The sequence below is a fragment of the Brachyhypopomus gauderio genome, unplaced genomic scaffold, assembly GCF_052324685.1.
Source record: "Brachyhypopomus gauderio isolate BG-103 unplaced genomic scaffold, BGAUD_0.2 sc136, whole genome shotgun sequence".
Taxonomy (NCBI): Eukaryota; Metazoa; Chordata; class Actinopteri; order Gymnotiformes; family Hypopomidae; genus Brachyhypopomus; species Brachyhypopomus gauderio.
Window position 1 is genome coordinate 385,481 of NW_027506957.1, and position 27,020 is coordinate 412,500.

The 27,020-nt window shown below is 45.4% G+C and overlaps 23 non-coding genes and 2 pseudogenes across 23 annotated transcripts; all 25 read right to left on the reverse strand.

Moving 5' to 3' along the window:
• Positions 1-2,366: 2,366 nt before the first annotated feature.
• LOC143500123 (U5 spliceosomal RNA) lies at positions 2,367-2,485 on the reverse strand. The gene has a single exon (XR_013126652.1). It is a non-coding gene; the product is annotated as a U5 spliceosomal RNA (small nuclear RNA).
• Positions 2,486-3,112: 627 nt separating this feature from the next.
• On the reverse strand, positions 3,113-3,303 carry LOC143499773 (U2 spliceosomal RNA). The gene has a single exon (XR_013126379.1). It is a non-coding gene; the product is annotated as a U2 spliceosomal RNA (small nuclear RNA).
• Positions 3,304-3,453: 150 nt separating this feature from the next.
• LOC143500125 (U5 spliceosomal RNA) lies at positions 3,454-3,572 on the reverse strand. Its single transcript, XR_013126654.1, has one exon. It is a non-coding gene; the product is annotated as a U5 spliceosomal RNA (small nuclear RNA).
• A 625-nt stretch (positions 3,573-4,197) lies between these two features.
• Positions 4,198-4,388, reverse strand: LOC143499774 (U2 spliceosomal RNA). The gene has a single exon (XR_013126380.1). It is a non-coding gene; the product is annotated as a U2 spliceosomal RNA (small nuclear RNA).
• Positions 4,389-4,538: 150 nt separating this feature from the next.
• On the reverse strand, positions 4,539-4,657 carry LOC143500126 (U5 spliceosomal RNA). The gene has a single exon (XR_013126655.1). It is a non-coding gene; the product is annotated as a U5 spliceosomal RNA (small nuclear RNA).
• A 625-nt stretch (positions 4,658-5,282) lies between these two features.
• On the reverse strand, positions 5,283-5,473 carry LOC143499775 (U2 spliceosomal RNA). The gene has a single exon (XR_013126381.1). It is a non-coding gene; the product is annotated as a U2 spliceosomal RNA (small nuclear RNA).
• A 150-nt stretch (positions 5,474-5,623) lies between these two features.
• Positions 5,624-5,742, reverse strand: LOC143500127 (U5 spliceosomal RNA). The gene has a single exon (XR_013126656.1). It is a non-coding gene; the product is annotated as a U5 spliceosomal RNA (small nuclear RNA).
• A 623-nt stretch (positions 5,743-6,365) lies between these two features.
• On the reverse strand, positions 6,366-6,541 carry LOC143499875 (U2 spliceosomal RNA; annotated as a pseudogene).
• Positions 6,542-12,366: 5,825 nt separating this feature from the next.
• Positions 12,367-12,485, reverse strand: LOC143500128 (U5 spliceosomal RNA). Its single transcript, XR_013126657.1, has one exon. It is a non-coding gene; the product is annotated as a U5 spliceosomal RNA (small nuclear RNA).
• A 624-nt stretch (positions 12,486-13,109) lies between these two features.
• LOC143499776 (U2 spliceosomal RNA) lies at positions 13,110-13,300 on the reverse strand. The gene has a single exon (XR_013126382.1). It is a non-coding gene; the product is annotated as a U2 spliceosomal RNA (small nuclear RNA).
• Positions 13,301-13,450: 150 nt separating this feature from the next.
• Positions 13,451-13,569, reverse strand: LOC143500129 (U5 spliceosomal RNA). The gene has a single exon (XR_013126658.1). It is a non-coding gene; the product is annotated as a U5 spliceosomal RNA (small nuclear RNA).
• Positions 13,570-14,193: 624 nt separating this feature from the next.
• LOC143499778 (U2 spliceosomal RNA) lies at positions 14,194-14,384 on the reverse strand. The gene has a single exon (XR_013126384.1). It is a non-coding gene; the product is annotated as a U2 spliceosomal RNA (small nuclear RNA).
• A 150-nt stretch (positions 14,385-14,534) lies between these two features.
• On the reverse strand, positions 14,535-14,653 carry LOC143500130 (U5 spliceosomal RNA). The gene has a single exon (XR_013126659.1). It is a non-coding gene; the product is annotated as a U5 spliceosomal RNA (small nuclear RNA).
• A 626-nt stretch (positions 14,654-15,279) lies between these two features.
• LOC143499780 (U2 spliceosomal RNA) lies at positions 15,280-15,470 on the reverse strand. Its single transcript, XR_013126385.1, has one exon. It is a non-coding gene; the product is annotated as a U2 spliceosomal RNA (small nuclear RNA).
• Positions 15,471-15,620: 150 nt separating this feature from the next.
• LOC143500131 (U5 spliceosomal RNA) lies at positions 15,621-15,739 on the reverse strand. The gene has a single exon (XR_013126660.1). It is a non-coding gene; the product is annotated as a U5 spliceosomal RNA (small nuclear RNA).
• A 624-nt stretch (positions 15,740-16,363) lies between these two features.
• On the reverse strand, positions 16,364-16,554 carry LOC143499781 (U2 spliceosomal RNA). Its single transcript, XR_013126386.1, has one exon. It is a non-coding gene; the product is annotated as a U2 spliceosomal RNA (small nuclear RNA).
• A 150-nt stretch (positions 16,555-16,704) lies between these two features.
• Positions 16,705-16,823, reverse strand: LOC143500132 (U5 spliceosomal RNA). The gene has a single exon (XR_013126661.1). It is a non-coding gene; the product is annotated as a U5 spliceosomal RNA (small nuclear RNA).
• Positions 16,824-17,446: 623 nt separating this feature from the next.
• On the reverse strand, positions 17,447-17,627 carry LOC143499893 (U2 spliceosomal RNA; annotated as a pseudogene).
• Positions 17,628-23,473: 5,846 nt separating this feature from the next.
• On the reverse strand, positions 23,474-23,592 carry LOC143500133 (U5 spliceosomal RNA). The gene has a single exon (XR_013126662.1). It is a non-coding gene; the product is annotated as a U5 spliceosomal RNA (small nuclear RNA).
• Positions 23,593-24,219: 627 nt separating this feature from the next.
• On the reverse strand, positions 24,220-24,410 carry LOC143499782 (U2 spliceosomal RNA). Its single transcript, XR_013126387.1, has one exon. It is a non-coding gene; the product is annotated as a U2 spliceosomal RNA (small nuclear RNA).
• Positions 24,411-24,560: 150 nt separating this feature from the next.
• LOC143500134 (U5 spliceosomal RNA) lies at positions 24,561-24,679 on the reverse strand. Its single transcript, XR_013126663.1, has one exon. It is a non-coding gene; the product is annotated as a U5 spliceosomal RNA (small nuclear RNA).
• Positions 24,680-25,305: 626 nt separating this feature from the next.
• On the reverse strand, positions 25,306-25,496 carry LOC143499783 (U2 spliceosomal RNA). Its single transcript, XR_013126388.1, has one exon. It is a non-coding gene; the product is annotated as a U2 spliceosomal RNA (small nuclear RNA).
• A 150-nt stretch (positions 25,497-25,646) lies between these two features.
• LOC143500136 (U5 spliceosomal RNA) lies at positions 25,647-25,765 on the reverse strand. Its single transcript, XR_013126665.1, has one exon. It is a non-coding gene; the product is annotated as a U5 spliceosomal RNA (small nuclear RNA).
• Positions 25,766-26,390: 625 nt separating this feature from the next.
• On the reverse strand, positions 26,391-26,581 carry LOC143499784 (U2 spliceosomal RNA). Its single transcript, XR_013126389.1, has one exon. It is a non-coding gene; the product is annotated as a U2 spliceosomal RNA (small nuclear RNA).
• Positions 26,582-26,731: 150 nt separating this feature from the next.
• On the reverse strand, positions 26,732-26,850 carry LOC143500137 (U5 spliceosomal RNA). Its single transcript, XR_013126666.1, has one exon. It is a non-coding gene; the product is annotated as a U5 spliceosomal RNA (small nuclear RNA).
• Between the last annotated feature and the right edge of the window lie 170 nt (positions 26,851-27,020).

Here is a 27,020-nt window from a genome sequence, read left to right on the forward strand (position 1 = left end):
TACTATCGGATCCCTCCCCAGCATGTGGGGCTGCAAATCCTCCAGCAAACCATATCTTTCCTCTTTCTCATTAAAACCATATACATTTAAGACTTTAAAATCCCTCCCTAAAAAATGCAAATTAGCTAAAATGGCCCGCCCATCACTCACCACAGTGCAGTCCTTCACCACAAGTCTAGGGTTATTTATTAAAATAGCAACACCATCTGACTTGTTGTAGTGCGACCCACTCCAGAGAGAGGGACCCGCAGCCCAGTGCTGCTCCCAGTCTCTGTATGATCTCAGGAAGGGGATTGCACATTCTTGTAATAAAATGATATCGGCTGTCACTGTTCCTAAAAAAGTCAGAATGCTCTGTGCTCTCAAAGGTGCTCTCACACTCCTCACATTAATGGTGGCGATCGTGAGAGACATGAGCACGTTTAAAAGGAGGTAAAACCACAACATTCTTGGTTGACCTAAAAGCAACTGGAACTAGAAACCTTTCAACACAATAAAATCCATTTAAAACTAGTCTAAATCCATTCCTAAAACCATTTCCATTTTCCTCCTGCCAGGGTGGAAGAAGTCTAAAACTGGGATATCTTCTGTCCCTGATCGATCAGGAGTCGACGCTCTTCCTCTTGGTGGTAAGTGTAAAAACGATACCTCGTTCGGTGAACCACCCGGCCAGCAGGGGTCAGACCTCTCTGAAGGAGGGGTATCCTTATCTGCTGTAGCCCGCTGTTTCTTTTCATCCATCATTAAGGGGGACTCTGCCGGTCTCTTCCCCACTTGTGCGCTTGGGAGTGAGGTATCTAACTGTTTTTTCCCCCATTGTTCCACCAAGGGGGATTCTGCAGGCCTCTTGGATGCTTGTGCTCCTGGGAGAGAGTCTTCAGAGCTGCTCTCTAACCCTGGTATACTCACCTCTGACATTGTCTCAAAGGAGGACCGCCCTTCTTCACTCCCTGTAGCCCCTCCCACCCCCTTTGCTCCTTGTTCCTCCCCTCCTGTTTCAACCTCTTCCGGTTGCTCCACCCGTGAGCCCCTCCCTTCTTCCCCCTTGCCTGCCCCGCCCCCCTGATGTGTCTCGTTTCCCGCCAAAACCTCTGGCTCCGCCCCTTCTTCTCCGTCTCCCTTCTCTTGTTCTTCACCATGCTTCTTTTCGGCCATTTTTGTCACCCCTTCCCATGCTGCCTTGAGTTTGTTTGCGAAAGAATATGGACAATCTCTAAAGAGATGGTTTTTTCCCCCGCAAAGGTTACACAACCTACCATTTGGGCATTCCTGAAAAGTGTGTCCAATTTCTCTACACTTACTGCACACAATTTGGGTACAAGCTTCGGCATAATGGTCCATTCCCCCACATTTACGGCACACTTTAGGCATGCCTTGATAATGTATGTACCCCCTATTTTCCCCCAACACAATTACCTGTGGCAGATGTTTCAACCCTAGGTACCCAGTCTCGTCCTCCCATTGTTTAATGGGTATTCTCCATGAACAGTTCCAAATATTATCTTCGTCCACGACTTTCACAGGTGGACCTACAACTTGACAAAACCGTCTTAGCCATGCACATATATCTTCTGAACATACTGTCTCATTGAACATCTTCACAATCACAGTTTTTCTGGCATGATCTGTTAATTTTTCAACCTTAAACATATCAAACTTTCCTTGTACTTCCTTAAACCTTTCCCAAAAAGTATTCAAATACACTGCATTTCTAAAACTGACATCAAACCCTTTGTTTTGGGGCAAAGTTATGAGGCAGTTTAAAGCTTCTGGGTGAAATTGTAAGGTTGTCTGGATTAGATTTCTAGAGAAATCTAACCTAGACATGTGAAACAGCTTTCCATTTACATCTTCTTCAAACAGGAACCTCACACTGTGGTGCCTCCTCATGCCTGCTCGTGGAGCAGACATGGTGGGAGGCACCACACCCCTTAAACCTTTCTAAAGGAGACTAAAATACCAGTAAAACAGTTAACCAGGGAATACTAAAACCAATTTAAACCACAATAAAACTCCTAATATAACAATCAAAAATTAATAATAATAATAATACCAACACTTACCTTACTAACCACAATCCTTTTCTTTGTTCCTCACCACATGCAAAATATATCTCCAGAGTCAAACGGCTGAAGCCACAAGGCTACAGTCAAGAAGGCTCCGGAGTCGATCCCAGTCCCGACCTTCTGATCTTAGCCAAAAGGCCGAGAAGCGATAACCTGAAATGGGCGCTGGACCGGGCACCGGCCTCGCAGGCAGGGAGGCCTCCTCCGTGGCATACCCGCCCTTCCCCCCTCTTCCAGACACCCACCGAGCCACTCCCACCCCTCCCTAAGTTTATACTTTCTCGTTATACGGATTGTTGCGGCCCCGCCCGGAGGCAGAGCGCTCCAAAAAATCACTTTGACTCTTTGACGTTCCCCTCCACGGAAATCTTTAGTAAAAGGCGAAAGATTTGTGCGTGAATGAAGAGAAACCCGAGCTATAGCCGTGTACGCTCAGGCGTCCCGCCACGCCAACAAAGAGCCTAGCTCGTTTGTTCGCGGTAACAAGGGAGGAGCCTGCGAGGCTGTGGCTTGCTTGTTTGCAAACAACAGGGCTGGCAGGCAATAATAGATAGAGAGAGAGAGAGAGAGAGAGAGAGAGAGAGAGAGAGAAAACAGGAACAATTTCAAAAAAAAAAAAAAAAAAAAAAAAAAAAAAGAACAAAAACGGAGGGAAAACTGCAAACAGCCGAAAGGGGAGTGGCCTCCGCTCTCACTGCATTTGTGACCAGCTGACAATTGCAGGCAGACAGACAGAGACCACTCACCCCTTCATTCTTGCCTATTTAAGGAGTGGAGTGAGCTGCTTTGTTTTATTTATTTATTCATTTTGGCTGCTCCCTCACATGGACAGACAGACAGACAAATCAATAAATATATATACATATTATATATATATATATATATATATATATATATATATATATATATATATATATATATATATACACACACACACACACACACACACACACACACCAAATAAATAAATACATTCATTCATTCATTAAAATAAAACAGGCTGATCATACCAAACAGCAACAAACTCTTTTTTTCACACAAGCTTAGGAAGGTGCACCGTTCCTGGAGGTACTGCAATACCAGGTCGATGCGTGGGGCGAACGGGGCAAGCCCCTGTTTCGCCTCCCTGTTCTAAAAATCCATTTAATATGAAGTCCTCGTATAGAGGACGTATCAGATATTAAACTGATAAGAACAGATACTACACTTGATCTTAGCCAAAAGGCCGAGAAGCGATAACCTGAAATGGGCGCTGGACCGGGCACCGGCCTCGCAGGCAGGGAGGCCTCCTCCGTGGCATACCCGCCCTTCCCCCCTCTTCCAGACACCCACCGAGCCACTCCCACCCCTCCCTAAGTTTATACTTTCTCGTTATACGGATTGTTGCGGCCCCGCCCGGAGGCAGAGCGCTCCAAAAAATCACTTTGACTCTTTGACGTTCCCCTCCACGGAAATCTTTAGTAAAAGGCGAAAGATTTGTGCGTGAATGAAGAGAAACCCGAGCTATAGCCGTGTACGCTCAGGCGTCCCGCCACGCCAACAAAGAGCCTAGCTCGTTTGTTCGCGGTAACAAGGGAGGAGCCTGCGAGGCTGTGGCTTGCTTGTTTGCAAACAACAGGGCTGGCAGGCAATAATAGATAGAGAGAGAGAGAGAGAGAGAGAGAGAGAGAGAGAGAGAAAACAGGAACAATTTCAAAAAAAAAAAAAAAAAAAAAAAAAAAAAAGAACAAAAACGGAGGGAAAACTGCAAACAGCCGAAAGGGGAGTGGCCTCCGCTCTCACTGCATTTGTGACCAGCTGACAATTGCAGGCAGACAGACAGAGACCACTCACCCCTTCATTCTTGCCTATTTAAGGAGTGGAGTGAGCTGCTTTGTTTTATTTATTTATTCATTTTGGCTGCTCCCTCACATGGACAGACAGACAGACAAATCAATAAATATATATACATATTATATATATATATATATATATATATATATATATATATATATATATATATATATATATATACACACACACACACACACACACACACACACCAAATAAATAAATACATTCATTCATTCATTAAAATAAAACAGGCTGATCATACCAAACAGCAACAAACTCTTTTTTTCACACAAGCTTAGGAAGGTGCACCGTTCCTGGAGGTACTGCAATACCAGGTCGATGCGTGGGGCGAACGGGGCAAGCCCCTGTTTCGCCTCCCTGTTCTAAAAATCCATTTAATATGAAGTCCTCGTATAGAGGACGTATCAGATATTAAACTGATAAGAACAGATACTACACTTGATCTTAGCCAAAAGGCCGAGAAGCGATAACCTGAAATGGGCGCTGGACCGGGCACCGGCCTCGCAGGCAGGGAGGCCTCCTCCGTGGCATACCCGCCCTTCCCCCCTCTTCCAGACACCCACCGAGCCACTCCCACCCCTCCCTAAGTTTATACTTTCTCGTTATACGGATTGTTGCGGCCCCGCCCGGAGGCAGAGCGCTCCAAAAAATCACTTTGACTCTTTGACGTTCCCCTCCACGGAAATCTTTAGTAAAAGGCGAAAGATTTGTGCGTGAATGAAGAGAAACCCGAGCTATAGCCGTGTACGCTCAGGCGTCCCGCCACGCCAACAAAGAGCCTAGCTCGTTTGTTCGCGGTAACAAGGGAGGAGCCTGCGAGGCTGTGGCTTGCTTGTTTGCAAACAACAGGGCTGGCAGGCAATAATAGATAGAGAGAGAGAGAGAGAGAGAGAGAGAGAGAGAGAGAAAACAGGAACAATTTCAAAAAAAAAAAAAAAAAAAAAAAAAAAAAAGAACAAAAACGGAGGGAAAACTGCAAACAGCCGAAAGGGGAGTGGCCTCCGCTCTCACTGCATTTGTGACCAGCTGACAATTGCAGGCAGACAGACAGAGACCACTCACCCCTTCATTCTTGCCTATTTAAGGAGTGGAGTGAGCTGCTTTGTTTTATTTATTTATTCATTTTGGCTGCTCCCTCACATGGACAGACAGACAGACAAATCAATAAATATATATACATATTATATATATATATATATATATATATATATATATATATATATATATATATATATATATATACACACACACACACACACACACACACACACACCAAATAAATAAATACATTCATTCATTCATTAAAATAAAACAGGCTGATCATACCAAACAGCAACAAACTCTTTTTTTCACACAAGCTTAGGAAGGTGCACCGTTCCTGGAGGTACTGCAATACCAGGTCGATGCGTGGGGCGAACGGGGCAAGCCCCTGTTTCGCCTCCCTGTTCTAAAAATCCATTTAATATGAAGTCCTCGTATAGAGGACGTATCAGATATTAAACTGATAAGAACAGATACTACACTTGATCTTAGCCAAAAGGCCGAGAAGCGATAACCTGAAATGGGCGCTGGACCGGGCACCGGCCTCGCAGGCAGGGAGGCCTCCTCCGTGGCATACCCGCCCTTCCCCCCTCTTCCAGACACCCACCGAGCCACTCCCACCCCTCCCTAAGTTTATACTTTCTCGTTATACGGATTGTTGCGGCCCCGCCCGGAGGCAGAGCGCTCCAAAAAATCACTTTGACTCTTTGACGTTCCCCTCCACGGAAATCTTTAGTAAAAGGCGAAAGATTTGTGCGTGAATGAAGAGAAACCCGAGCTATAGCCGTGTACGCTCAGGCGTCCCGCCACGCCAACAAAGAGCCTAGCTCGTTTGTTCGCGGTAACAAGGGAGGAGCCTGCGAGGCTGTGGCTTGCTTGTTTGCAAACAACAGGGCTGGCAGGCAATAATAGATAGAGAGAGAGAGAGAGAGAGAGAGAGAGAGAGAGAGAAAACAGGAACAATTTCAAAAAAAAAAAAAAAAAAAAAAAAAAAAAAGAACAAAAACGGAGGGAAAACTGCAAACAGCCGAAAGGGGAGTGGCCTCCGCTCTCACTGCATTTGTGACCAGCTGACAATTGCAGGCAGACAGACAGAGACCACTCACCCCTTCATTCTTGCCTATTTAAGGAGTGGAGTGAGCTGCTTTGTTTTATTTATTTATTCATTTTGGCTGCTCCCTCACATGGACAGACAGACAGACAAATCAATAAATATATATACATATTATATATATATATATATATATATATATATATATATATATATATATATATATATATATATACACACACACACACACACACACACACACACCAAATAAATAAATACATTCATTCATTCATTAAAATAAAACAGGCTGATCATACCAAACAGCAACAAACTCTTTTTTTCACACAAGCTTAGGAAGGTGCACCGTTCCTGGAGGTACTGCAATACCAGGTCGATGCGTGGGGCGAACGGGGCAAGCCCCTGTTTCGCCTCCCTGTTCTAAAAATCCATTTAATATGAAGTCCTCGTATAGAGGACGTATCAGATATTAAACTGATAAGAACAGATTTTTTTTTTTTTGACAATGTTTATTGATACTTTACACCAATAAATACAACGTCACTTTTATGTTAAAAAGCAGCATACACATTAAATAAAAAGATGGTTTAAGACACAATATTCATGCATTTTAAAACCATTTTTACAATCTTTTCTCTTTTAAAAGCCACATCCTTGCATCTGTTAAAATAGTACATAAAAGGTTTTATTATAGACGCATTTTAAAAAGCCCTTAAGAGTCCAAAACAGTTTGATATAAAACCTTTTCAACATCAAATTCACTACTTTGTGTATTGTCCTTTTCAGATGTATTGCAAACCCTGCTCCCCCTCGTCCAGGACCACAAGGAGAGAGGAAGGCAGAGATGAACCCAGCCGGGAGGCCGAGGTGCGTGCATCCGCAGCTCCTCTCGCCCTCCGTCGAGGCCCCTTCCTGTGCGTCTCCAGAGGAAGTCCTCCCCTGTGCCCGCTGTCTCCTTTCAGGCATCCGTGTCCCCTCAGGAAACGTCGGCGGGAGCCCCGGTCAGTGGTGGCAGGGACCTCCCTGCGTGTGACCTCGGCCCCCTCCTCCAAATGGCGACGCCCGGCGCCACCTGCAGCGTTGTAGTTACCATCCTTGTCATTGCGTGGAGGGGCACCGTGACGCGCTTCCCCACCAGCAGGTTGCGGGAGGTCCACAGTGCGGCCGTCACGCTTGTAAGGGTGAGCCAGAGTGCCTCGAATTCTTTGGATGGTAACTTTTCTACACCCTGGCCCACCCCGTTCACCGCTAACCGGTAACTTTGCGGGTGGACCTCCCCTGCTGGCAGGCTTGGGCATTCCAGGGGGCCGATCGCGGCCCACAGGTCCCTGGCCACGCTGCACTCCCAAAGGACGTGCCGCACGGTCTCAGGCTGGCCGCAGCCTGGCCGTGGGCACATTGCCGTTGCCCCCATGCCCCGGGAGTGCATCACCGCCCGGACCGGGAGGACTTCATGGGCCACCATCCAGGTAAGGTCCTTCTGTTTGTTCCGGAGGGCCGGGTGGGCCGCGTTCGCCCACACTCTCCGAGCCTCCGCCGTCGTCATCCCCACCACTCTGCTCACCTCCTCACGATCCTGAACAAGGGAGACCAGGGTTTTAGCATTTGTCATTTCTTGAACAGTGCATTTTTCCAACTCATACTTCTTTAAAAATTTCTTCATAAAAAGGTATTCGTGTGGCAGTTTAAAAGATACTGGCGTTCTTAAATCTGGTTTTAAAATGCCTATGGTTTGCAGATAGGACCCCATCCAGAACCGAGCCATAATGGCCGTCTTGGTCCTGGATGGGGATGTTGCATACTCTATATGTGCTGCTGTAAATTTGCTGCCTAAAAACAGGTGGGGGTCTGGGAGCCCCTTCCCTCCATTTTCCGGTCTCTTCTTTACTGTCTCTCTTCTCAGGCGCTCCCACTTGGACCCCCACAGGAAGTAGAAGATCGCCCGATCCAAACCTAAAAGAAAGCTCCTTGGAGGACTAAAAACAGAGCACAGCAATAAAAGCAAAGGTAAAATCACCGCTTTTATCACTAAAATTTTCCCTTCTAAAGTCAATTGTCGTAGTCCCCACAGTCCAAGTCTCTGTCTAACTTTCCCTAAGGTTGTTGTCCAATTTCCGCTCCCTCCTCCTGCCCGGTCAAATTTCACCCCTAAAATCCTGATGTTTGTTTCTTTAAAATTTACCCCTAAAACAGTTGGTACGTTCGTCCATGGTCCAAAGAGCTGTGCCTCAGTCTTGTTTCGGTTCAGTTTGGCTCCAGAGGCCCTCCCAAACCATTCTGTTACCTCTAGGGTCCTCTGGGCCGACACCATGTCTGTGCATAAAACTGTCACGTCGTCCATGTATAATGAACATTTCACCGTCAGTCCCCCTGGCAGAGTCAGTCCATTGATCCATTGGTCCCTTCTCAAGATTTGCGCCAGTGGTTCCATGCATGTGACGAACAAGAGCGGGGATAAGGGACAACCCTGCCGTACTCCTGAGCGAATAGTGATCGCCTTGGAGAGGTGCCCATTTACCAAAATTCTGCTATTGATGTCGTTGTACAACAGGCCCACCCATGCTATAAACCTCCCGGGGAACCCCATCTTTTGCAGTACCTGAAACAGGTACTGGTGTGAGACCCGATCAAAAGCTTTTTCAAAATCTAAATTTAATGCTAATAACCGAATGTTTCTGTCTCTCACATAACAGATGGAGTCACGGATCAGGATCAAGTTGTCCGTGATCCTCCGCCCCGGCACTGCGCAAGCTTGATCTGGGTGAATCACGTCTTCTAAAACTAATGACATTCGTCTTGCTAAAATTCTGCTAAAAAGCTTACAATCTACGTTTAAAAGTGTGATAGGTCTCCAATTGCTGATCTCTGATTTTTCCCCTTTTTTGTGCAGCAGAGTCACTATCCCTGACCTAAAACTGTCAGGTAAAACGTCACAAGTCTGGAAGTCTGTAAAAATACATAAAAGGTCCCCTACTAAAATGTCCCAAAAGGTTTTGTAAAACTCCACGGGGAGCCCATCCTCTCCCGGGGACTTCCCTGTTTTAAAACCTTTTAAAACATTTTGTAGTTCCTCTGTTGTAAAATCTGAAGTTAAAAGTTCATCATCTTTAATTTTATCTTCCAATAAATTGGTCACTTCTTCCATTGTTGTTTTGTGTGTTTTCTTTTCACCATATAAGTTTTCATAAAACCTTTCCACCGCCCCCATAATCCCATGATTTGTGTTCATTATCTTGTCTCCATCTTGTAATTTAGTAACCCCTCCTCCCCGCGCCACTGTTTTCTTGAAAAAATATCTTGTGCATTTTTCCCCTTCTTCTAGTTCCTGTTCTTTACAAGTCATTATATGTCTTTTGCTTACCTCCTCCATTAAAAGTCTCATTTCTTCTCTTACCTGTTTTATTTCCTCATTAAAATCAAACCCTTGGTTTACCAGATTAAAATACCTCTGTAACCTTCTTTGCAGCCCCATCATGCGCCTTTTCTGTTTTTTCTTTTTAAAAGTTCCCACCCTTTTAAAAAACGTCTTGGTCCTTCCCTTTACCATCTCCCACCACTGTGCACGTGAATCGTACAGGTCTTGGAGGGACTGCCAAAGTCTGTACTGCTCCCTGTATTCGTCTCTCACCCCTTCATCCTGCAGCAGGGAGCAGTTCAGCTTCCACAGCCCTCCCCCTATCGTCACATCTGTGGGGAAAGAAAGGGTGCAAGACAGTAAGGCGTGGTCTGAGAAAAACATGGGGATCAATCTAGCATCTGATGGTGGGCAGTCACGTGTGAGGATGTAGTCAATTCTGGAGGCCCGGGAACCATCACCACTCGACCAGGTGAAGCCCTCCTCCCGTGGATGCATGGTCCTGTAACAGTCCACTAAATTAAAATCAGTTATCAAATTTGCCAATCTTCCCGATGTTTTGTCTAGTTTAAAACTCTCTCCCACATTTCTCCTATCTTTCTTAGTTAAAACACAATTAAAATCCCCGCCCACTACTATCGGATCCCTCCCCAGCATGTGGGGCTGCAAATCCTCCAGCAAACCATATCTTTCCTCTTTCTCATTAAACCCATACACATTTAAGACTTTAAAATCCCTCCCTAAAAAATGCAAATTAGCTAAAATGGCCCGCCCATCACTCACCACAGTGCAGTCCTTCACCACAAGTCTGGGGTTATTTATTAGAATAGCAACACCATCTGACTTGTTGTAGTGCGACCCACTCCAGAGAGAGGGACCCGCAGCCCAGCGCTGCTCCCAGTCTCTGTATGATTTCAAAAAGGGGATTGCACATTCTTGTAATAAAATAATGTCGGCTGTCACTGTTCCTAAAAAAGTCAGAATGCTCTGTGCTCTCGAAGGTGCTCTCACACTCCTCACATTAATGGTGGCGATTGTGAGAGACATGAGCACGTTTAAAAGGAGGTAAAACCACAACATTCTTGGCTGACCTAAAAGCAAACGGAACTAGAAACATTTCAACACAATAAAATCCATTAAAACTAGTCTAAATCAATTCCTAAAACCACTTCCATTTTTCTCCTGCCAGGGTGAAAGAAATCCAGGACTGGAATGTCTTCAACCTCATTTCGGTTGGGGGTCGATGCTCTTCCTCTAGGTGGTAAGTGTAAAAAGGATACCTCATTTGGTGAGCTACCTGGCCAGCAGGGATTGGACCTCTCTGAAGGAGGGGTATCCTCGTCCACTGCCGGTCTCTGCTTTTTCTCTATGTTATCTGCTAGAGGAGACTCAGCCGGCCTTTTTGTTATCTGTGCACATGGGAGCGAAACTTCCAATTCTCCCTCTAACCCCAATGAGCTTACCTCTGAATCTGTCTGCATTTCGGGTGGATCAGTTTCTTCCCCAACTTCCTCCACCCTTTCTTCTTCCTTGCTTTTCTCCGGCTGTTCTGAGTGTGAGCTCCCCCTAGCTTCAGGGATGTCATCCTCCTGAAACTGAGAGGCTCCCCTTCCCGCCAAAACCTCTGGCCCCGCCCCTTCTTCCCCGGCCTCCTCATTTACCTCTTGACCATGCTGCTTTTCAGCCATTTTGTTTTCCTCCATTTTGTCTTCCGCCATCTTTGCCCTTTTTAATTTGTTGGCAAAGGAGAGTGGGCAATCTCTGAAGAGGTGAGTATTTTCCCCACAGAGGTTGCACTTTCTGCCATTTGGGCACTCATGAAAGGAGTGCCCTATTTCTCTACATTTACCACAAACTTTCTGGGTACATGCTTCAGCTAAATGCCCCATTTCACCACACTTGCGGCATGTTTTGGGCATCCCCTGATAGTGAATGTAACCTCTGTTCTCCCCCAAGACAATCATTTGTGGCAAATGCTTCAAACCCATATAACCGTTGGCATCTTCCCACTGTCTTATCGGTACCCTCCATGTACAGTTCCAAATTCTGTCCTCATCCAAAACCTTCACCGGTGCACCCATTACATAGCAGTACCTACACAACCATTGACAAATGTCCTGTCCACTCACAATTTCATTAAACATCTTTACAATTACTACCTTCCTAGTATGGTCTGACAATTTTTCTAAATTGAACATTTTAAAATGTTCCTGTAGTCCCTCATATTTTCTCCAAAACTCATTTAGCAGTGTCTGAGATCCAAAGCTCACGTCAAAACCCTTGTTTTGTGGCAAAGATATGATACAATTTATCATTTCAGGTTTGAAACCCAACACCCCCTGTATCAATTTTCTTGAAAAATCAAGCCGAGACATATGAAGCAGCTTGCCCTCCTTATCTGACATGAAATAAAACCGCACACTGTGGTGCCTCCTCACGCCAGGCCGAGCGGCCGACATGGTGGAGGCACCCACAGCTTTTTAACTTTTTAATGGACTAACAGGCTCTGTCAATTTTAAAATTTTAAAACTTTAAAACTTAAAAGGATTTAAAATTTTAAAATTTGTAAAAACCCTATACCACAAGCCAATAAAACCTACCAAAACCCAGAAAAAGGACTTACCTTGTCTTTAAAAGGAAATTCACCCAACCACAACCTGTGAAAAAGAACACCCTACAAAATTAAAGCAAAAACCGTTAAATTTTCACACAAGAAATTTGAAAAAGGAAACCCTCTGGATTCTTTGAGTAACCAGTAATCCGGTTCTCAAACCCCAAGGGTCGATCGCTGTCTCCGCCCCTTGATCTTAGCCAAAAGGCCGAGAAGCGATAACCTGAAATGGGCGCTGGACCGGGCACCGGCCTCGCAGGCAGGGAGGCCTCCTCCGTGGCATACCCGCCCTTCCCCCCTCTTCCAGACACCCACCGAGCCACTCCCACCCCTCCCTAAGTTTATACTTTCTCGTTATACGGATTGTTGCGGCCCCGCCCGGAGGCAGAGCGCTCCAAAAAATCACTTTGACTCTTTGACGTTCCCCTCCACGGAAATCTTTAGTAAAAGGCGAAAGATTTGTGCGTGAATGAAGAGAAACCCGAGCTATAGCCGTGTACGCTCAGGCGTCCCGCCACGCCAACAAAGAGCCTAGCTCGTTTGTTCGCGGTAACAAGGGAGGAGCCTGCGAGGCTGTGGCTTGCTTGTTTGCAAACAACAGGGCTGGCAGGCAATAATAGATAGAGAGAGAGAGAGAGAGAGAGAGAGAGAGAGAGAGAAAACAGGAACAATTTCAAAAAAAAAAAAAAAAAAAAAAAAAAAAAAAGAACAAAAACGGAGGGAAAACTGCAAACAGCCGAAAGGGGAGTGGCCTCCGCTCTCACTGCATTTGTGACCAGCTGACAATTGCAGGCAGACAGACAGAGACCACTCACCCCTTCATTCTTGCCTATTTAAGGAGTGGAGTGAGCTGCTTTGTTTTATTTATTTATTCATTTTGGCTGCTCCCTCACATGGACAGACAGACAGACAAATCAATAAATATATATACATATTATATATATATATATATATATATATATATATATATATATATATATATATATATATATATACACACACACACACACACACACACACACACCAAATAAATAAATACATTCATTCATTCATTAAAATAAAACAGGCTGATCATACCAAACAGCAACAAACTCTTTTTTTCACACAAGCTTAGGAAGGTGCACCGTTCCTGGAGGTACTGCAATACCAGGTCGATGCGTGGGGCGAACGGGGCAAGCCCCTGTTTCGCCTCCCTGTTCTAAAAATCCATTTAATATGAAGTCCTCGTATAGAGGACGTATCAGATATTAAACTGATAAGAACAGATACTACACTTGATCTTAGCCAAAAGGCCGAGAAGCGATAACCTGAAATGGGCGCTGGACCGGGCACCGGCCTCGCAGGCAGGGAGGCCTCCTCCGTGGCATACCCGCCCTTCCCCCCTCTTCCAGACACCCACCGAGCCACTCCCACCCCTCCCTAAGTTTATACTTTCTCGTTATACGGATTGTTGCGGCCCCGCCCGGAGGCAGAGCGCTCCAAAAAATCACTTTGACTCTTTGACGTTCCCCTCCACGGAAATCTTTAGTAAAAGGCGAAAGATTTGTGCGTGAATGAAGAGAAACCCGAGCTATAGCCGTGTACGCTCAGGCGTCCCGCCACGCCAACAAAGAGCCTAGCTCGTTTGTTCGCGGTAACAAGGGAGGAGCCTGCGAGGCTGTGGCTTGCTTGTTTGCAAACAACAGGGCTGGCAGGCAATAATAGATAGAGAGAGAGAGAGAGAGAGAGAGAGAGAGAGAGAGAAAACAGGAACAATTTCAAAAAAAAAAAAAAAAAAAAAAAAAAAAAAAGAACAAAAACGGAGGGAAAACTGCAAACAGCCGAAAGGGGAGTGGCCTCCGCTCTCACTGCATTTGTGACCAGCTGACAATTGCAGGCAGACAGACAGAGACCACTCACCCCTTCATTCTTGCCTATTTAAGGAGTGGAGTGAGCTGCTTTGTTTTATTTATTTATTCATTTTGGCTGCTCCCTCACATGGACAGACAGACAGACAAATCAATAAATATATATACATATTATATATATATATATATATATATATATATATATATATATATATATATATATATATATACACACACACACACACACACACACACACACACCAAATAAATAAATACATTCATTCATTCATTAAAATAAAACAGGCTGATCATACCAAACAGCAACAAACTCTTTTTTTCACACAAGCTTAGGAAGGTGCACCGTTCCTGGAGGTACTGCAATACCAGGTCGATGCGTGGGGCGAACGGGGCAAGCCCCTGTTTCGCCTCCCTGTTCTAAAAATCCATTTAATATGAAGTCCTCGTATAGAGGACGTATCAGATATTAAACTGATAAGAACAGATACTACACTTGATCTTAGCCAAAAGGCCGAGAAGCGATAACCTGAAATGGGCGCTGGACCGGGCACCGGCCTCGCAGGCAGGGAGGCCTCCTCCGTGGCATACCCGCCCTTCCCCCCTCTTCCAGACACCCACCGAGCCACTCCCACCCCTCCCTAAGTTTATACTTTCTCGTTATACGGATTGTTGCGGCCCCGCCCGGAGGCAGAGCGCTCCAAAAAATCACTTTGACTCTTTGACGTTCCCCTCCACGGAAATCTTTAGTAAAAGGCGAAAGATTTGTGCGTGAATGAAGAGAAACCCGAGCTATAGCCGTGTACGCTCAGGCGTCCCGCCACGCCAACAAAGAGCCTAGCTCGTTTGTTCGCGGTAACAAGGGAGGAGCCTGCGAGGCTGTGGCTTGCTTGTTTGCAAACAACAGGGCTGGCAGGCAATAATAGATAGAGAGAGAGAGAGAGAGAGAGAGAGAGAGAGAGAGAAAACAGGAACAATTTCAAAAAAAAAAAAAAAAAAAAAAAAAAAAAAAGAACAAAAACGGAGGGAAAACTGCAAACAGCCGAAAGGGGAGTGGCCTCCGCTCTCACTGCATTTGTGACCAGCTGACAATTGCAGGCAGACAGACAGAGACCACTCACCCCTTCATTCTTGCCTATTTAAGGAGTGGAGTGAGCTGCTTTGTTTTATTTATTTATTCATTTTGGCTGCTCCCTCACATGGACAGACAGACAGACAAATCAATAAATATATATACATATTATATATATATATATATATATATATATATATATATATATATATATATATATATATATATACACACACACACACACACACACACACACACACCAAATAAATAAATACATTCATTCATTCATTAAAATAAAACAGGCTGATCATACCAAACAGCAACAAACTCTTTTTTTCACACAAGCTTAGGAAGGTGCACCGTTCCTGGAGGTACTGCAATACCAGGTCGATGCGTGGGGCGAACGGGGCAAGCCCCTGTTTCGCCTCCCTGTTCTAAAAATCCATTTAATATGAAGTCCTCGTATAGAGGACGTATCAGATATTAAACTGATAAGAACAGATACTACACTTGATCTTAGCCAAAAGGCCGAGAAGCGATAACCTGAAATGGGCGCTGGACCGGGCACCGGCCTCGCAGGCAGGGAGGCCTCCTCCGTGGCATACCCGCCCTTCCCCCCTCTTCCAGACACCCACCGAGCCACTCCCACCCCTCCCTAAGTTTATACTTTCTCGTTATACGGATTGTTGCGGCCCCGCCCGGAGGCAGAGCGCTCCAAAAAATCACTTTGACTCTTTGACGTTCCCCTCCACGGAAATCTTTAGTAAAAGGCGAAAGATTTGTGCGTGAATGAAGAGAAACCCGAGCTATAGCCGTGTACGCTCAGGCGTCCCGCCACGCCAACAAAGAGCCTAGCTCGTTTGTTCGCGGTAACAAGGGAGGAGCCTGCGAGGCTGTGGCTTGCTTGTTTGCAAACAACAGGGCTGGCAGGCAATAATAGATAGAGAGAGAGAGAGAGAGAGAGAGAGAGAGAGAGAGAAAACAGGAACAATTTCAAAAAAAAAAAAAAAAAAAAAAAAAAAAAAAGAACAAAAACGGAGGGAAAACTGCAAACAGCCGAAAGGGGAGTGGCCTCCGCTCTCACTGCATTTGTGACCAGCTGACAATTGCAGGCAGACAGACAGAGACCACTCACCCCTTCATTCTTGCCTATTTAAGGAGTGGAGTGAGCTGCTTTGTTTTATTTATTTATTCATTTTGGCTGCTCCCTCACATGGACAGACAGACAGACAAATCAATAAATATATATACATATTATATATATATATATATATATATATATATATATATATATATATATATATATATATATATACACACACACACACACACACACACACACACCAAATAAATAAATACATTCATTCATTCATTAAAATAAAACAGGCTGATCATACCAAACAGCAACAAACTCTTTTTTTCACACAAGCTTAGGAAGGTGCACCGTTCCTGGAGGTACTGCAATACCAGGTCGATGCGTGGGGCGAACGGGGCAAGCCCCTGTTTCGCCTCCCTGTTCTAAAAATCCATTTAATATGAAGTCCTCGTATAGAGGACGTATCAGATATTAAACTGATAAGAACAGATACTACACTTGATCTTAGCCAAAAGGCCGAGAAGCGATAACCTGAAATGGGCGCTGGACCGGGCACCGGCCTCGCAGGCAGGGAGGCCTCCTCCGTGGCATACCCGCCCTTCCCCCCTCTTCCAGACACCCACCGAGCCACTCCCACCCCTCCCTAAGTTTATACTTTCTCGTTATACGGATTGTTGCGGCCCCGCCCGGAGGCAGAGCGCTCCAAAAAATCACTTTGACTCTTTGACGTTCCCCTCCACGGAAATCTTTAGTAAAAGGCGAAAGATTTGTGCGTGAATGAAGAGAAACCCGAGCTATAGCCGTGTACGCTCAGGCGTCCCGCCACGCCAACAAAGAGCCTAGCTCGTTTGTTCGCGGTAACAAGGGAGGAGCCTGCGAGGCTGTGGCTTGCTTGTTTGCAAACAACAGGGCTGGCAGGCAATAATAGATAGAGAGAGAGAGAGAGAGAGAGAGAGAGAGAGAGAGAAAACAGGAACAATTTCAAAAAAAAAAAAAAAAAAAAAAAAAAAAAAGAACAAAAACGGAGGGAAAACTGCAAACAGCCGAAAGGGGAGTGGCCTCCGCTCTCACTGCATTTGTGACCAGCTGACAATTGCAGGCAGACAGACAGAGACCACTCACCCCTTCATTCTTGCCTATTTAAGGAGTGGAGTGAGCTGCTTTGTTTTATTTATTTATTCATTTTGGCTGCTCCCTCACATGGACAGACAGACAGACAAATCAATAAATATATATACATATTATATATATATATATATATATATATATATATATATATATATATATATATATATATATATACACACACACACACACACACACACACACACCAAATAAATAAATACATTCATTCATTCATTAAAATAAAACAGGCTGATCATACCAAACAGCAACAAACTCTTTTTTTCACACAAGCTTAGGAAGGTGCACCGTTCCTGGAGGTACTGCAATACCAGGTCGATGCGTGGGGCGAACGGGGCAAGCCCCTGTTTCGCCTCCCTGTTCTAAAAATCCATTTAATATGAAGTCCTCGTATAGAGGACGTATCAGATATTAAACTGATAAGAACAGATTTTTTTTTTTTTTTTTTTTCAATGTTTATTGAGTCTTTACACCAATAAATACAACGTCACTTTTATGTTAAAGAAGCAGCATACACATTAGATAAAAAGATGGTTAAAAGACACAATGGTCATGCATTTTAAAACCATTTTTACAATCTTTTCTCTTTTAAAAGCCACATCCTTGCATCTGTTAAAATAGTACATAAAAGGTTTTATTATAGAAGCATTTTAAAAGCCCTTAAAGTCCAAAACAGTTTAATATCATAAAACCTTTTCAATGTCAAATTCACTACTTTGTGTATTGTCCTTTTCAGATGTATTGCAAACCCTGCTCCCCCCCGTCCAAGACCACAAGGAGAGAGGAAGGCAGAGATGAACCCAGCCGGGAGGCCGAGGTGCGTGCATCCGCAGCTCCTCCCGCCCTCCGTCGAGGTCCCTTCCTGTGCGTCTCCAGAGGAAGTCCTCCCCTGAGCCCGCTGTCTCCTTTCAGGCATCCCTGTCCCCTCAGGAAACGTCGGCGGGAGCCCCGGTCGGTGGTGGCAGGGACCCCCCTGCGTGTGACCTCGGCCCCCTCCTCCAAATGGCGACGCCCGGCGCCACCTGCAGCGTTGTTGTTACCATCTTTTTCATAGCGTGGAGGGGCACCGTGACGCGCTTCCCCACCAGCAGGTTGCGGGAGGTCCACAGTGCGGCCGTCACGCTTGTAAGGGTGAGCCAGAGTGCCTTGAATTCTTTTGATGGTAACTTTTCTACACCCTGGCCCACCCCGTTCACCGCTAACCGGTAACTTTGCGGGTGGACCTCCCCTGCTGGCAGGCTTGGGCATTCCAGGGGGCCGATCGCGGCCCACAGGTCCCTGGCCACGCTGCACTCCCAAAGGACGTGCCGCACGGTCTCAGGCTGGCCGCAGCCTGGCCGTGGGCACACTGCCGTTGCCCCCATGCCCCGGGAGTGCATCACCGCCCGGACCGGGAGGACTTCATGGGCCACCATCCAGGTAAGGTCCTTCTGTTTGTTCCGGAGGGCCGGGTGGGCCGCGTTCGCCCACACTCTCCGAGCCTCCGCCGTCGTCATCCCCACCACTCTGCTCACCTCCTCACGATCCTGAACAAGGGAGACCAGGGTTTTAGCATTTGTCATTTCTTGAACAGTGCATTTTTCCAACTCATACTTTTTTAAAAATTTCTTAATAAAAAGGTATTCGTGTGGCAGTTTAAAAGATACTGGCGTTCTTAAATCTGGTTTTAAAATGCCTATGGTTTGCAGATAGGACCCCATCCAGAACCGAGCCATAATGGCTGTCTTGGTCCTGGATGGGGATGTTGCGTACTCTATATGTGCTGCTGTAAATTTGCTGCCTAAAAACAGGTGGGGGTCTGGGAGCCCCTTCCCTCCATTTTCCGGTCTCTTCTTTACTGTCTCTCTTCTCAGGCGCTCCCACTTGGACCCCCACAGGAAGTAGAAGATCGCCCGATCCAAACCTAAAAGAAAGCTCCTTGGAGGACTAAAAACAGAGCACAGCAATAAAAGCAAAGGTAAAATCACCGCTTTTATCACTAAAATTTTCCCTTCTAAAGTCAATTGTCGTAGTCCCCACAGTCCAAGTCTCTGTCTAACTTTCCCTAAGGTTGTTGTCCAATTTCCGCTCCCTCCTCCTGCCCGGTCAAATTTCACCCCTAAAATCCTGATGTTTGTTTCTTTAAAATTTACCCCTAAAACAGTTGGTACGTTCGTCCATGGTCCAAAGAGCTGTGCCTCAGTCTTGTTTCGGTTCAGTTTGGCTCCAGAGGCCCTCCCAAACCATTCTGTTACCTCTAGGGTCCTCTGGGCCGACACCATGTCTGTGCATAAAACTGTCACGTCGTCCATGTATAATGAACATTTCACCGTCAGTCCCCCTGGCAGAGTCAGTCCATTGATCCATTGGTCCCTTCTCAAGATTTGCGCCAGTGGTTCCATGCATGTGACGAACAAGAGCGGGGATAAGGGACAACCCTGCCGTACTCCTGAGCGAATAGTGATCGCCTTGGAGAGGTGCCCATTTACCAAAATTCTGCTATTGATGTCGTTGTACAACAGGCCCACCCATGCTATAAACCTCCCGGGGAACCCCATCTTTTGCAGTACCTGAAACAGGTACTGGTGTGAGACCCGATCAAAAGCTTTTTCGAAATCTAAATTTAATGCTAATAACCGAATGTTTCTGTCTCTCACATAACAGATGGAGTCACGGATCAGGATCAAGTTGTCCGTGATCCTCCGCCCCGGCACTGCGCAAGCTTGATCTGGGTGAATCACGTCTTCTAAAACCAATGACATTCGTCTTGCTAAAATTCTGCTAAAAAGCTTACAATCGACGTTTAAAAGTGTGATAGGTCTCCAATTGCTGATCTCTGATTTTTCCCCTTTTTTGTGCAGCAGAGTCACTATCCCTGACCTAAAACTGTCAGGTAAAACGTCACAAGTCTGGAAGTCTGTAAAAATACATAAAAGGTCCCCTACTAAAATGTCCCAAAAGGTTTTGTAAAACTCCACGGGGAGCCCATCCTCTCCCGGGGACTTCCCTGTTTTAAAACCTTTTAAAACATTTTGTAGTTCCTCTGTCGTAAAATCTGTAGTTAAAAGTTCATCATCTTTAATTTTATTTTCCAATAAATTGGTCACTTCTTCCATTGTTGTTTTGTGTGTTTTCTTTTCACCATATAAATCTTCATAAAACCTTTCTACCACCCCCATGATCCCATGATTTGTATTCATTATTTTGTCTCCATCTTGTAATTTAGTAACCCCTCCTCCCCGCGCCACTGTTTTCTTGAAAAAATATCTTGTGCATTTTTCCCCTTCTTCTAGTTCCTGTTCTTTACAAGTCATTATATGTCTTTTGCTTACCTCCTCCATTAAAAGTCTAATTTCTTCTCTTACCTGTTTTATTTCCTCATTAAAATCAAACCCTTGGTTCACCAGATTGAAATACCTCTGTAACCTTCTTTGCAGCCCCATCATGCGCCTTTTCTGTTTTTTCTTTTTAAAAGTTCCCACCCTTTTAAAAAACGTCTTGGTCCTTCCCTTTACCATCTCCCACCACTGTGCACGTGAATCGTACAGGTCTTGGAGGGACTGCCAAAGTCTGTACTGCTCCCTGTATTCGTCTCTCACCCCTTCATCCTGCAGCAGGGAGCAGTTCAGCTTCCACAGCCCTCCCCCTATCGTCACATCTGTGGGGAAAGAAAGGGTGCAAGACAGTAAGGCGTGGTCTGAGAAAAACATGGGGATCAATCTAGCATCTGATGGTGGGCAGTCACGTGTGAAGATGTAGTCAATTCTAGAGGCCCGGGAACCATCACCACTCGACCAGGTGAAGCCCTCCTCCCGTGGATGCATGGTCCTGTAACAGTCCACTAAATTAAAATCAGTTATCAAATTTGCCAATCTTCCCGATGTTTTGTCTAGTTTAAAACTCTCTCCCACATTTCTCCTATCTTTTTTACTTAAAACACAATTAAAATCCCCACCCACTACTATCGGATCCCTCCCCAGCATGTGGGGCTGCAAATCCTCCAGCAAACCATATCTTTCCTCTTTCTCATTAAAACCATACACGTTTAAGACTTTAAAATCCCTCCCTAAAAAATGCAAATTAGCTAAAATGGCCCGCCCATCACTCACCACAGTGCAGTCCTTCACCACAAGTCTAGGGTTATTTATTAGGATAGCAACACCATCTGACTTGTTGTAGTGCGACCCACTCCAGAGAGAGGGACCCGCAGCCCAGCGCTGCTCCCAGTCTCTGTATGATCTCAGGAAGGGGATTGCACATTCTTGTAATAAAATGATATCGGCTGTCACTGTTCCTAAAAAAGTCAGAATGCTCTGTGCTCTCAAAGGTGCTCTCACACTCCTCACATTAATGGTGGCGATCGTGAGAGACATGAGCACGTTTAAAAGGAGGTAAAACCACAACATTCTTGGTTGACCTAAAAGCAACTGGAACTAGAAACCTTTCAACACAATAAAATCCATTAAAACTAGTCTAAATCCATTCCTAAAACCATTTCCATTTTCCTCCTGCCAGGGTGAAAAAAGTCTAAAACTGGGATATCTTCTGTCCCTGATTGATCAGGAGTCGACGCTCTTCCTCTTGGTGGTAAGTGTAAAAACGATACCTCGTTCGGTGAACCACCCGGCCAGCAGGGGTCAGACCTCTCTGAAGGAGGGGTATCCTTATCTGCTGTAGCCCGCTGTTTCTTTTCATCCATCATTAAGGGGGACTCTGCCGGTCTCTTCCCCACTTGTGCGCTTGGGAGTGAGGTATCTAACTGTTTTTTCCCCCATTGTTCCACCAAGGGGGATTCTGCAGGCCTCTTGGATGCTTGTGCTCCTGGGAGAGAGTCTTCAGAGCTGCTCTCTAACCCTGGTATACTCACCTCTGACATTGTCTCAATAGAGGACCGCCCTTCTTCACTCCCTGTAGCCCCTCCCACCCCCTTTGCTCCTTGTTCCTCCCCTCCTGTTTCAGCCTCTTCCGGTTGCTCCACCCGTGAGCCCCTCCCTTCTTCCCCCTTGCCTGCCCCGCCCCCCTGATGTGTCTCGTTTCCCGCCAAAACCTCTGGCTCCGCCCCTTCTTCTCCGTCTCCCTTCTCTTGTTCTTCACCATGCTTCTTTTCGGCCATTTTTGTTACCCCTTCCCATGCTGCCTTGAGTTTGTTTGCGAAAGAATATGGACAATCTCTAAAGAGATGGTTTTTTCCCCCGCAAAGGTTACACAACCTACCATTCGGACATTCCTGAAAAGTGTGTCCAATTTCTCTACACTTACTGCACACAATTTGGGTACAAGCTTCGGCATAATGGTCCATTCCCCCACATTTACGGCACACTTTTGGCATGCCTTGATAATGTATGTACCCCCTATTTTCCCCCAACACAATTACCTGTGGCAGATGTTTCAACCCTAGGTACCCAGTCTCGTCCTCCCATTGTTTAATGGGTATTCTCCATGAACAGTTCCAAATATTATCTTCGTCCACGACTTTCACAGGTATGGACCTACAACTTGACAAAACCGTCTTAGCCATGCACATATATCTTCTGAACATACTGTCTCATTGAACATCTTCACAATCACAGTTTTTCTGGCATGATCTGTTAATTTTTCAACCTTAAACATATCAAACTTTCCTTGTACTTCCTTAAACCTTTCCCAAAAAGTATTCAAATACACTGCATTCCTAAAACTGACATCAAACCCTTTGTTTTGGGGCAAAGTTATGAGGCAGTTTAAAGCTTCTGGGTGAAATTGTAAGGTTGTCTGGATTAGATTTCTAGAGAAATCTAACCTAGACATGTGAAACAGCTTTCCATTTACATCTTCTTCAAACAGGAACCTCACACTGTGGTGCCTCCTCATGCCTGCTCGTGGAGCAGACATGGTGGGAGGCACCACACCCCTTAAACCTTTCTAAAGGAGACTAAAATACCAGTAAAACAGTTAACCAGGGAATACTAAAACCAATTTAAACCACAATAAAACTCCTAATATAACAATCAAAAATAATAATAATAATAATACCAACACTTACCTTACTAACCACAATCCTTTTCTTTGTTCCTCACCACATGCAAAATATATCTCCAGAGTCAAACGGCTGAAGCCACAAGGCTACAGTCAAGAAGGCTCCGGAGTCGATCCCAGTCCCGACCTTCTGATCTTAGCCAAAAGGCCGAGAAGCGATAACCTGAAATGGGCGCTGGACCGGGCACCGGCCTCGCAGGCAGGGAGGCCTCCTCCGTGGCATACCCGCCCTTCCCCCCTCTTCCAGACACCCACCGAGCCACTCCCACCCCTCCCTAAGTTTATACTTTCTCGTTATACGGATTGTTGCGGCCCCGCCCGGAGGCAGAGCGCTCCAAAAAATCACTTTGACTCTTTGACGTTCCCCTCCACGGAAATCTTTAGTAAAAGGCGAAAGATTTGTGCGTGAATGAAGAGAAACCCGAGCTATAGCCGTGTACGCTCAGGCGTCCCGCCACGCCAACAAAGAGCCTAGCTCGTTTGTTCGCGGTAACAAGGGAGGAGCCTGCGAGGCTGTGGCTTGCTTGTTTGCAAACAACAGGGCTGGCAGGCAATAATAGATAGAGAGAGAGAGAGAGAGAGAGAGAGAGAGAGAGAGAGAAAACAGGAACAATTTCAAAAAAAAAAAAAAAAAAAAAAAAAAAAAAGAACAAAAACGGAGGGAAAACTGCAAACAGCCGAAAGGGGAGTGGCCTCCGCTCTCACTGCATTTGTGACCAGCTGACAATTGCAGGCAGACAGACAGAGACCACTCACCCCTTCATTCTTGCCTATTTAAGGAGTGGAGTGAGCTGCTTTGTTTTATTTATTTATTCATTTTGGCTGCTCCCTCACATGGACAGACAGACAGACAAATCAATAAATATATATACATATTATATATATATATATATATATATATATATATATATATATATATATATATATATATATATATACACACACACACACACACACACACACACACCAAATAAATAAATACATTCATTCATTCATTAAAATAAAACAGGCTGATCATACCAAACAGCAACAAACTCTTTTTTTCACACAAGCTTAGGAAGGTGCACCGTTCCTGGAGGTACTGCAATACCAGGTCGATGCGTGGGGCGAACGGGGCAAGCCCCTGTTTCGCCTCCCTGTTCTAAAAATCCATTTAATATGAAGTCCTCGTATAGAGGACGTATCAGATATTAAACTGATAAGAACAGATACTACACTTGATCTTAGCCAAAAGGCCGAGAAGCGATAACCTGAAATGGGCGCTGGACCGGGCACCGGCCTCGCAGGCAGGGAGGCCTCCTCCGTGGCATACCCGCCCTTCCCCCCTCTTCCAGACACCCACCGAGCCACTCCCACCCCTCCCTAAGTTTATACTTTCTCGTTATACGGATTGTTGCGGCCCCGCCCGGAGGCAGAGCGCTCCAAAAAATCACTTTGACTCTTTGACGTTCCCCTCCACGGAAATCTTTAGTAAAAGGCGAAAGATTTGTGCGTGAATGAAGAGAAACCCGAGCTATAGCCGTGTACGCTCAGGCGTCCCGCCACGCCAACAAAGAGCCTAGCTCGTTTGTTCGCGGTAACAAGGGAGGAGCCTGCGAGGCTGTGGCTTGCTTGTTTGCAAACAACAGGGCTGGCAGGCAATAATAGATAGAGAGAGAGAGAGAGAGAGAGAGAGAGAGAGAGAGAAAACAGGAACAATTTCAAAAAAAAAAAAAAAAAAAAAAAAAAAAAAAGAACAAAAACGGAGGGAAAACTGCAAACAGCCGAAAGGGGAGTGGCCTCCGCTCTCACTGCATTTGTGACCAGCTGACAATTGCAGGCAGACAGACAGAGACCACTCACCCCTTCATTCTTGCCTATTTAAGGAGTGGAGTGAGCTGCTTTGTTTTATTTATTTATTCATTTTGGCTGCTCCCTCACATGGACAGACAGACAGACAAATCAATAAATATATATACATATTATATATATATATATATATATATATATATATATATATATATATATATATATATATATATACACACACACACACACACACACACACACACACCAAATAAATAAATACATTCATTCATTCATTAAAATAAAACAGGCTGATCATACCAAACAGCAACAAACTCTTTTTTTCACACAAGCTTAGGAAGGTGCACCGTTCCTGGAGGTACTGCAATACCAGGTCGATGCGTGGGGCGAACGGGGCAAGCCCCTGTTTCGCCTCCCTGTTCTAAAAATCCATTTAATATGAAGTCCTCGTATAGAGGACGTATCAGATATTAAACTGATAAGAACAGATACTACACTTGATCTTAGCCAAAAGGCCGAGAAGCGATAACCTGAAATGGGCGCTGGACCGGGCACCGGCCTCGCAGGCAGGGAGGCCTCCTCCGTGGCATACCCGCCCTTCCCCCCTCTTCCAGACACCCACCGAGCCACTCCCACCCCTCCCTAAGTTTATACTTTCTCGTTATACGGATTGTTGCGGCCCCGCCCGGAGGCAGAGCGCTCCAAAAAATCACTTTGACTCTTTGACGTTCCCCTCCACGGAAATCTTTAGTAAAAGGCGAAAGATTTGTGCGTGAATGAAGAGAAACCCGAGCTATAGCCGTGTACGCTCAGGCGTCCCGCCACGCCAACAAAGAGCCTAGCTCGTTTGTTCGCGGTAACAAGGGAGGAGCCTGCGAGGCTGTGGCTTGCTTGTTTGCAAACAACAGGGCTGGCAGGCAATAATAGATAGAGAGAGAGAGAGAGAGAGAGAGAGAGAGAGAGAGAAAACAGGAACAATTTCAAAAAAAAAAAAAAAAAAAAAAAAAAAAAAGAACAAAAACGGAGGGAAAACTGCAAACAGCCGAAAGGGGAGTGGCCTCCGCTCTCACTGCATTTGTGACCAGCTGACAATTGCAGGCAGACAGACAGAGACCACTCACCCCTTCATTCTTGCCTATTTAAGGAGTGGAGTGAGCTGCTTTGTTTTATTTATTTATTCATTTTGGCTGCTCCCTCACATGGACAGACAGACAGACAAATCAATAAATATATATACATATTATATATATATATATATATATATATATATATATATATATATATATATATATATATATATACACACACACACACACACACACACACACACACCAAATAAATAAATACATTCATTCATTCATTAAAATAAAACAGGCTGATCATACCAAACAGCAACAAACTCTTTTTTTCACACAAGCTTAGGAAGGTGCACCGTTCCTGGAGGTACTGCAATACCAGGTCGATGCGTGGGGCGAACGGGGCAAGCCCCTGTTTCGCCTCCCTGTTCTAAAAATCCATTTAATATGAAGTCCTCGTATAGAGGACGTATCAGATATTAAACTGATAAGAACAGATACTACACTTGATCTTAGCCAAAAGGCCGAGAAGCGATAACCTGAAATGGGCGCTGGACCGGGCACCGGCCTCGCAGGCAGGGAGGCCTCCTCCGTGGCATACCCGCCCTTCCCCCCTCTTCCAGACACCCACCGAGCCACTCCCACCCCTCCCTAAGTTTATACTTTCTCGTTATACGGATTGTTGCGGCCCCGCCCGGAGGCAGAGCGCTCCAAAAAATCACTTTGACTCTTTGACGTTCCCCTCCACGGAAATCTTTAGTAAAAGGCGAAAGATTTGTGCGTGAATGAAGAGAAACCCGAGCTATAGCCGTGTACGCTCAGGCGTCCCGCCACGCCAACAAAGAGCCTAGCTCGTTTGTTCGCGGTAACAAGGGAGGAGCCTGCGAGGCTGTGGCTTGCTTGTTTGCAAACAACAGGGCTGGCAGGCAATAATAGATAGAGAGAGAGAGAGAGAGAGAGAGAGAGAGAGAGAGA